Source organism: Globicephala melas, chromosome 6 (genome assembly GCF_963455315.2).
Source record: "Globicephala melas chromosome 6, mGloMel1.2, whole genome shotgun sequence".
Lineage (NCBI taxonomy): Eukaryota > Metazoa > Chordata > Mammalia > Artiodactyla > Delphinidae > Globicephala > Globicephala melas.
In genome coordinates, this window is record NC_083319.1 from 17,124,014 (window position 1) to 17,134,365 (window position 10,352).

The following is a 10,352-nucleotide window of genomic DNA, read 5'->3' on the forward strand; positions in this document are numbered from 1 at the left end:
TAAAGGATGGTAGTAAGACCTTCTCTGCTTACATGCAGAACAGGTCAACTCACTGTGCTTTCTGAATATTAAACTGTGATGTAAATGTGAGGGCTGTACTGTGCAGATACAGAAGAGGAGGGTAAGGGTGAGAATGAGGATGAGGACAGCCACACCTTTCCAGAAACCATTTCCCCTTGGTTTCACAGGCCAAGCTCTACCCGTTAATTTAATCTTTCATAGTACCTTGTCCTGTTCCCCTTCCCCTTCCAGAAAAAAAATAATTTCTCTCTCTCCTATTGTCCCATTAAAATTGTGCTCACGACTCAGCCTTTACATCAGATTGCAGTCCCTAAATAATGATTAATTCTGGGTAGATTACTATTGATGTCTGATTCAAGACCTGAACCCTCCAATGTCCAGGGACTAGGGGGACAGTTTTACATATATGCACCCTTAAGTTTAGACTTGAAGACCAGAGTATTTTTGTTGCTGTATTATTTAATTATTCAAAATAGAAGTCACCCACTACGGAAAATGACAGCTTGCGACATGTAATTTGCCTTCCAAACAAACTCATTTGGGCTTTGACATTTGACAGAGAAAGGTCTGGGAAGATGAGCTGTTTGGAAAGGGTGTCTCTGCGTCTGACACTGCCTGAACTTTGGTAGGTTGATTTTTACAATTGCCAGATTATCAAAGGTTACACTCATTTAAATTCTCCCTTTACTAACAAAGAAAGAAAACAAAATGCCACAAGCTGCCTTAGCCTGCTGTCCTCCACTGCACGCACTAGCTGAGGACTCTCATAAAATTCTTCATGTCTGCAAAAGGTGCGGTGAATTTGACAAAATTAATCTATCATACCCTTGCGCACACTTTCTGCATCCTTTCCTCTCTGAAAATTCAGAGAGCTCTTGCTCTATTAAATTCTGCTCTGTATAAAAACTCTCTTCCATCAGTACTCATTCAGCCCTCCATTCCTTCACTTTCCAGATATTCTTGGGTTGTTTGTTGTCAGGCACAGAGCTGGGTACATACGGCTGAATGTGTCTGCTGTTCCCATCCCTTTCCTATGATGCCGAAATAATCTTCTGAGTAGTGCCCCTTCCCCGTTTTGCTCCAGTCTTTCTCTCCACAAGCACACTGGAGCCCTTTGATAAAGCACTAATGTGACTATTTCCCTCCAGGGACTGCAGACATTGCCATTGTACAACTGAGTCTGACACATAGAGCCTTTATTTTATTAATTCACTTTACAAATAGTTATTTAGTACCCAGTATATGGCAGGCATATTGTACAAGGTATTGGGAGATATAGCAGTGATGAAAATGGGCAACGACATTTGCTCTCACAGTAGAGAAATAAATAAGTAAATAAACAAAGAGCACAAAAATAAATATATAGCTTTGAACTATCTAGTTAATAAATAAACACTACTATAAGAGAACGAGAGAGGACATCCCACTTAGGTTGGTATGAGGAGGCTGGGGGAGGTCTCTGGAGTCTGAAGGAGTGACAATCTGGGTAAAGCTCGGAGCATGAGAAGGAGGTGAGAAACCCTATGATGTGCTCAAGAAGGTCAGTGTGTTGCGAGCCTACTGCTCCAGGGAGAGAAGTGAAGGTGGACAGGAAGCTAGGGACCTGGCCATGTAATACCTTATAAGGTGGTAGTCCTCAGCCCTGATGTTCAGTGCTTGGGAGATTTTTTCAACTGCGGATGCCCTGTCCTTACCCCAGATCAATTTGTTTTGAATCTGATAGGGAGGAGCCTGAGCATGCATCAGTTTATAAAGCTCTCCAGGTGATTCGAATGTGCAAGCCAGTATTGAGAACACCTGCTGTCCAGTCTTCTAAATTGACCCAACCTCCCACTATGTTTCATCTCCATCTTGCCCATCCGTTCCCTAACACTATCCCATAGCATCCTCTCTTCCCCTTAAACACTAACCACTTTCATATCTCTTCATTTCTGCTTAACTAGTTTCCTCAGCCTAAAATTCAACCCCCCTCCCAATATCAGTTAGGGATGTTTTGGGCTGCAAGTAATTAAAACCCTGACTAGGAATAGCTTAAATAAACAGAGGCTTATGTTTCTCAGATTATGAGTGTCAAGGTAGGTGTCAGCTGGCATTGTTCAGAGGCTTAGTAATACCAGGGCCTGCAAGTCAGCCTTCAGTGCAGGAAGAAGGGAAGAAAGATGAGCCTCAGGTCATTTTCATCAGGAAAACTAGAGTTTTCCTGGAACCACACTCTGGCTGACTTCCCCTTGTGTCTCCTTGGCCATATCTGCATGAGGAGCCTTCTCTACCTGCAGGGGGCAGATGGATATGAAATTATTCACTTAGATGGACCATGTCCCATCACCTAGAGCTTGGTGCTGTGGTTCTGTTAAATGGAATAAGGGGAGGTAGCTGTTGTTTAGACAACAGACACTGTCTTCCACACACGCTCATAATCTGCTCAGTGAAACCCTACCATCCCTGAATAAATGAAAATTGTGGTTCAGGGAGAAAAAGTTATATACCCAAGATAACTGGTGCTAGTGGTTAGGAGAGACCAAGCAGAAGGGTTCCTTGCTCACACAGTGTTTACACTCAGTTTTAAGTTGGAGGACTTTTTGTGAGTGATGAGTGGGGTTGGGACATGAGGATTCGGAGGCAAGGTCAAGGTACAGGTTTGCATCTTTTGGCAAAACAACAAACTCTAGTGGTCTGACCGGACTCCTGGGTTTGTGTTCCATAAAATTAAAGGACTTCAGAGAAGTAGAACAGCAGGGAGGGGTATGGGAAGATCTCATGGATGACCCTAGAGGATATGGGATCTAATAGGTTTTCCTTGGTAGAAAGAAGGAGAAAGGACCCAGGCTGCAAAGAATACAACAACTCCCAGTCCCACTTTCAATACCTCCATGAGTTTTGGAAGAGGATGAGAGTCTAGAAAGAGATGATACAAAGTTCTGCCAGGATCAGGGTTTAAAACTGCCCTCAATAATTTCAGCTTCCATTGTGATCAGTGTGTGTGTGTGTGTATCTATATCTATATCTGTATCCTGGCTGGGAAGGGACCGCTTCCTCCAAATTGCTCTTTGAAGCACGTTCTTGTAATTGAACCCTAGCCCCAGATGTCCCTGGCATTTTTTTTTTAAAGCAAAAATTTATTTTAAACAATGTCCTTTCTGCCGTGGGTAGTGCAATAAACAATAGGCTCTCACCCCAGGGAAATGGGCATGGCTTGCTGCTCAGACATATGGGTGGTGAAATTAATCAAAGCCCTTCTACTTTCAGCTGCTGACCCTAGACTCATGTGTGGAAACCCATACCATCATTACTATCATTATATGCATCATTTTCATTAAATCCTTATAAACTAAAGAGGTAGATTTCATTATCACACCTGCTTCTCAGATGAGGAAGTGGAGGCAAAGAGAGGTTAGGCGGGTCTTACTGGAGTGGTCAGGACCAGAATCTGGGCAGTCTGACTCCGGAGCCTGTGCTCTTAACTAGCATGCTACTTCCTGCCATAACCTATTATAGTATACTGCCTCCCAATTAGGAATGTCTTCCTCATACCCACTTGGAATCTGTCTTTTGGTACCCACTCTAAGCTTAAGACTATTAAAAGCCAACCATCCTACTCACTACGTAATCAGAGGCCACCAAAGTGAGCCACAGACAACTCATGAAAGTTTTAAGAACCAGTTGTCACCTCTCATTTCTACCCCTTCTACTCACTTTCTCCCCATTCCCTTGTTTATCCCTCCTCTTGGCCTTTCCTCTGGCCCCATGCTTGCATCTAAAATTGGACTAAATTTGGCTTTCATTTCCCCCCCCCAGGCTCCCAACCCCCCTGGCTTTCATTTTTTAATCCACTATACTTTTTTTTTTTTTTGAGCTCAGCTTTTTTTTTTTTTCTTTTTTGCAGTACGCGGGCCTCTCACTGTTGTGGCCTCTCCCGTTGCGGAGCACAGGCTCCGGACGCGCAGGCTCAGCGGCCATGGCTCACGGGCCCAGCCGCTCTGCGGCATGTGGGATCTTCCCGGACCGGGGCACGAACCCGTGTCCCCCGCATCAGCAGGCGGACTCTCAACCACTGCGCCACCAGGGAAGCCCTTGAGCTCAGCTTTTTATTGAACGTGTTACTAAAGAGGTTTAGTCAAAAAGACCAAAGCCCATGTCATCATCAGACTCTTCAGATTCTTCTTTCTTTGCTTCCACTTTCTTCTCCTCAGCTGGGGCAGCAGTGGTGGAGGGGGCAGGACCTCCTGCTGGTGTAGCACCAGCTGCTGGGGCAGGTCCACCTGCCCCCACGTTGCAGATGAGGCTCCTGAATGTTGACAATGGCCAAAGCCTTTGCAAACAAGCCTGGCCAGAAAGGTTCAACATTTACATTGGCTGCTTTAATGAGAGCATTGATCTTATCCTCCGTGACCGTCACCTCATCGTCATGCAGGATGAGGGCCAAGCAGATACAGGCGAGCTCCGAGACGGAGGCCATGGTGTGGGCGAGCGCTAGGCAGGGACTGCCGGGCGCGGTGCTAGTCACCGGATGAAGTGAGGGACTCACCCCGACGTGGCCTTAGCTTCCTCGGAAGGCCAGAACACCTTAGCTGTAGCTGAGGAAAAGCTAATCCACTATACTTTTAAAGGAAAAGAATTGTCTGACTTTCCCACTCCAAACTCAGATTGGACCTCCCAGATGCTTTGGCTAGTTTTATGGAACTAGTTCAAACCCCCTTGACCCCAATTTCAGCGTCAACTATGTCTGTTCCAACTCCTCAAAGAAAGGTGCCGTCGGCCTTCCAGTTTTCCTTTTGTTATTGTCGGTGTTTATTTTTTTTTAAGCTAGTGTTTGTTGAGTTCTTGCTTTGTACCAAGCACTGTGCTAAGCCCTTGCTCTGTTTTGTCTCACTTGATTCACCCCTAAACCCTGTGGGGTAAGTATTAGTATTATCTCTATTGTACAGACAAACGAATTGAGCCCCAGCAAGATTCACTCACCTGCATAGGTTTGCACCCAAGCCCATGTCTGCCTGACACCAAATTTCTCTCTTCTAGGGCTACACAAAACAAGCCTAAATCTTCCTCATGTGTCAGCCTTTTAAACATCAGCCAATAATTCTTACATTTGCCTGAGTCTCCTTTAGTTTCAACAACCACAGGTCCGGCCTCACGCTTCATTTGCCATGATTTTGCCTTCATCTCCTCATCATCCTTCTCTCTCCTCAGTGTGTCCAGCGTTCATCTGCTTTTGGAGTTTGGTGTAGACCTGCATTCACTACTCCAGGTGTGGCCTGATTAACATAACATGTACAGTTGGCCTGTCCCCTCCTTCATCCTTTATGGTCTGCTTCTGGCGATTAAATCATACATTCTTTCAACAGCCTCTAAGGCCCTAATCAGCAGAATGAATGAGTCCAGAGAGAAATTGCTTCTGAGGGTGTCGACTGTTAGCTCTGGAAATGGATAAAGTGAATGAAAGTAGAGGAGAAACAAAGCCTGGTGAGGAAGACTGTTAGGAGGCTGGACTCTTGTGATGGGAGTTGGGGGTCATTGACTGCAGATGCATCGGTTCACATGTAACGTATTACCCCACATCCGGACACCAATGGTCAGCTCTTACCTGAAAATTCCCTGGTGGGAAGGCCACCTTGAGGCTATCTGATGTACTTAGTGTTCTGCTCAGCAGTTAGTGTTTTTGATGCTGGGCCTCCTTGGTCCTTGTGATCCTGTGACATAATGGAATCAAATTAAAGGCCCATTTAGCAGCTTTATTGCCGAATATTTATAATACTCTGGTTCCACAGTGCTTCTTTATAGAATGCTTAAACTGCCATTGCTGGATAGAGCTCGCCATAAATGCCTTCACATGCACGGCACATTATGTCCCATAGCCTCAGCAAAAAAAGGGAAAAGATTATTCTCAATTATTTCACATAGTCTATTTTATTGTTTTATTGTAATAAACCGCCATACCTTACACCACTTTAAAATCAATAGTTTGCATTAAACATAATGAAACATGGCCATTAATCTTGTTTAGCATTTCTGCTATTACTTTCTGGTAGTGAATCCGCAATATAGAAAAGGTAATAATTATTCACTTCCAATCAATAGGAACATTTTCAAATGCTCCTGTGTGTCCCACTGCTATTGCATCGATGGGACTTGATGACAATGGGGGTGTAGATTTAAAGACCCCTGGTTGGCCTGAAGTTCTTCATGCCCTCCCTGCACCTGCTAGCACATTCCCTGACTCTCAGAGCATCCTTTTTAATTCCTGAGAAAATATGACAGAATGGTTAAAGACTTGGGCTTTGGAGTCAGACAGCCTAAGCTTAATTCCCAGTTCCAACACTCACCGGTACCATTTGAACAACTTTCGGCATGTTATTTAACCACTCACTGCCTCAGTCTCCCCATCTATGAAAAGGGAATGTGAATGTCTACCTTGCAGGTTGGTTGTAAATATTACATGCAAACTTACAGGACATGCTTATCACAGTGTCTGAATTGTGGTACGTGCACTAGAAATGATAACTGCCATTATTATGCCATGCACACTTGGCGTTGAGAATGGCCTGGTAGACAGCTGTTGTTTCCGAAGAGCTAGTAGCAAAGGCAGGTGAAATGGTGGGTGCTGTTTCTATCGTTTTGTTCGTTCCTTTCCAGCTGGCATAAGAAGATCCAGCTGTGCTTTTTGGTGGTACCCAGCATCTGGACTTGAAACCCTGACAGGAGAAATTGAGCCATCAATTTGGCTGTGATGCAAGAGGTCTTTTAACTCCCAACCCTTTGCTCTGCAGCACAGTCTCTGTGGAGACAGCACTAGACTGAATACATGGTTTTGTTGGTAAATACCCTTTGATCAACACTCAAGTCAGATATAACGAGTGGAGATGGTGAATTCTTAAGCTGTAATTGATGGCATGGCTTTTCCTATCCTGTTTAATTCAGCAACTGTTTATTGAACAGGTAGCATGTGCCAGGAGAAAGCCTAGGTGTTAAAGAGTAAAGAGATTCAAAGATTAATAAAGCATAATATTTGCTGTATAAATATCTTCAAATCTAGGCAAAGACACACATGTCACCTAAATAACTTGAGTCCAAAGTACAGAAAGAAAGATTGATTCTACTGAACAGGGAGAAGTTATTTCAGCTAAAGCACAAGTGAGTAGACCCTCATCAGGAAAACAGAGGAGAAAGAATATTCCAGAGAGAGAGAGAGAACAACAGAGGCAAATGTCAAAGGAGGACAAATGCACATCTCAATGTTGCTTTGTTAGAATAAAATCCTTCTAAATTCCCTGCTGCCTAAAATGCATCTCGTGGCTCCATAGTTTCTCAGCCTCAGTCCACTCACTATGTTATCCTACCTAACCTAGCTTCCTAACAAACACTACACCAAGGCCGTTTGTACATTTTGAACAACACGTCCTCTGTTTCATGCCTCTCTAAGCTTGCATTTTCTGTCTCTTGGACTCAGAATTAATTTGTCTACCTGAAAAACTATTCTCCTGGAAGACTCAAGCTCAAATATCACCACCTCTATGCAGCCTTCCCTGATGCTCTCAGACAATATCACAGTATGTCACAACTCTTTGTCTGCATGTCTGTTGTCATGTTCCTTGAATGAATGAATGCACAAATGAATGAATGGATGGATGGATGGAATCATGTATAATGTATTCAGAAAATGGCAAGTCTGCAGGGATTGGGACCTAGCCCATTTGGGTACATAGTGAGCTGGGCTTATAGGACAGTCTAAGTAAGGAATTTCAAATTTATTTTATATAAGATTATGTGAATGACCAGAATCATCTCCTAAGAAGATTAACCTAACAGCAGCCTGTAGACAGTTTTGGCAAGGGAGAAACTAGAGGCAGACATACAACTTAGATGATGAGATACCAAAATACAATAGTTTCAGCAGAAATGAAGAGAAGAAGAAAGTGGAGGATATGCTAGAGAAAGAACACAGAAGTTGGCCATGGATTGATTAGGAAAGGGAAGAAGAGTAAAGAGGCAGAGATGAACCTCATATTGCCCCTCGTATCACTGCAAACATTGTTGGGAAAAGATGTTCCTATACCATTCTCCTCCTTACCCCACCTTGCTTTAAGAAAAGTTACTAATCTGTTTAGGTCAGATTCCAGGACAGAAGTAGGAGAATGTACCCCAAGGTAGGGTCACTGAATTATGAACAAAATTGTCATGCTCTCTTCTAGTCTCTCCTTTCATTGCAGCCAGATCAATAAGTTAGCTCATCAAGCTTGCAACTTCCCCCTGTCTTTCCTGTCAAGAATGCTAGGACCTTGGTACACAAAGCATGGTCCATGAGCCAGCAGCAGCAACAGCAGCAGAGAGCTTGGAGAAATACAGATTCTTGGGTCCCACTCCAGAGCTACTAAGTCAGAGTCTGCATTTTAACAAGATCCCAGGTAATCGGTATGCACGTGAAAGTTCGAGAAGTACTGCTCCAGGAAATTATCACTTCAGTGTCAGACAACTAGCTTAGAAGGTATGACTCTCAACCTGAGCTGCATGTTAGAACCATATGAAGGATTTTTTTTTTATATACAGCAGGTTTTTATTAGCCATCAATTTTATGCACATCAGTGTATACTGTCAATCCCAATCTCCCAATTCATCACACCACCACCCGCACACCCCTGCCACTTTCCCCCCTTTGTGTCCATACCTTTGTTCTCTACAACTGTGTCTCAACTTTTGCCCTGCAAACAGGTTCATCTGTACCATTTTTCTAGGTTCCACATATATCCGTTAATATATGATGTATGTTTTTCTCTTTCTGGCTTACTTCACTCTGTATGACAGTCTCTAGATCCATCCGGGTCTCAACAAATGACCCAATTTCATTCCTTTTTATGGCTGAGTAATATTCCATTGTATATACGTACCACATCTTTATCCATTCATCTGTCGATGGGCATTTAGGTTGCTTCCATGACCTGGCTATTGTAAATAGTGCTGCAGTGAGCATTGGGGTGCATGTGTCTTTTAGAATTTTGGTTTCCTCTGGGTGTATGCCCAGTAGTGGGATTGCTGGGTCATATGGTAGTTCTATTTTTAGTTTTCTAAGGAACCTCCATACTGTTCTCCATAGTGGCTGTATCAATTTACATTCACACCAACAGTGCAAGAGGGTTCCCTTTTCTCCACAGCCTCTCCAGCATTTGTTGTTTGTAGATTTTCTGATGATGGCCATTCTAACTGGTGTGAAGTGATACATCATTGTAGTTTTGATTTGCATTTCTCTAACAATTAGTGATGTTGAGCAGCTTTTTATGTGCTTCTTGGCCATCTGTATCTTCTTTGGAGAAATGTCTATTTAGGTCTTCTGTCCATTTTTTGATTGGGTTGTTTGGTTTTTTTAATATTGAGCTACATAAGCTGTTTATGTATTTTGGAGATTAATCCTTTGTCCATTGATTCTTTTGCAAATATTTTCTCCCATTCTGAGGGTTGTGTTTTGTCTTGTTGGTAGTTTCCTTTGCTTTGTAAAAGCTTTTAAGTTTTATTAGGTCCCATTTGTTTATTTTTGTTTTCAGTTCTATTACTCTAGGAGATGGATCAAAAAGATCTTGCTGTGACTTATGTCAAAGAGTGTTCTTCCTATGTTTTCCTCTAAGAGTTTTATAGTGTCCGGTCTTACACTTAGGTCTCTAATCCATTTTGAGTTGATTTTTGTGTATGGTGTTATGGACTGTTCTAATTTTGTTCTTTTACATGTAGCTGTCCAGTTTTCCCAGCACCACTTATGGAAGAGACTGTCTTTTCTCCATTGTATATCCTTGCCTCCTTTGTCATAGATTAGTTGACCATAGGTGTGTGGGTTTATCTCTGGGCTTTCTATCTTGTTCCATTGATCTATGTTTCTGTTTTTGTGCCAGTACCATATTGTCTTGATTACTATAGCTTTGTAGTATAGTCTGAAGTCAGGGAGTCTGATTCCTCCAGCTCCGTTTTCTTCCCTCAAGACTGCTTTGGCTATACAGGGTCTTTTGTGTCTCCATACAAATTTTAAGACTTTTTGTTCTAGTTCCATAAAAAATGCCATTGGTAATTTGACAGGGACTGCATTGAATCTGGAGATTGCTTTGGGTAGTATACTCATTTTCACAATATTAATTCTTCCAATCCAAGTACATGGTATATCTCTCCATCTGTTTGGGTCATCTTTAATTTCTTTCATCAGTGTCTTATAGTTTTCTGCATACAGGTCTTTTGTCTCCCTAGGTAGGTTTATTCCTAGGTATTTTATTCTTTTTGTTGCAGTTGTAACTGGGAGTGTTTCCTTAATTTCTCTTTCAGATTTTTCATCATTAGTATATAGGAATGCAAGAGATTTC

At 42.7% G+C, this 10,352-nt stretch overlaps 1 pseudogene; it reads right to left on the reverse strand.

Moving 5' to 3' along the window:
* Positions 1-4,125: 4,125 nt before the first annotated feature.
* LOC115854380 (large ribosomal subunit protein P1 pseudogene) lies at positions 4,126-4,477 on the reverse strand (annotated as a pseudogene).
* Between the last annotated feature and the right edge of the window lie 5,875 nt (positions 4,478-10,352).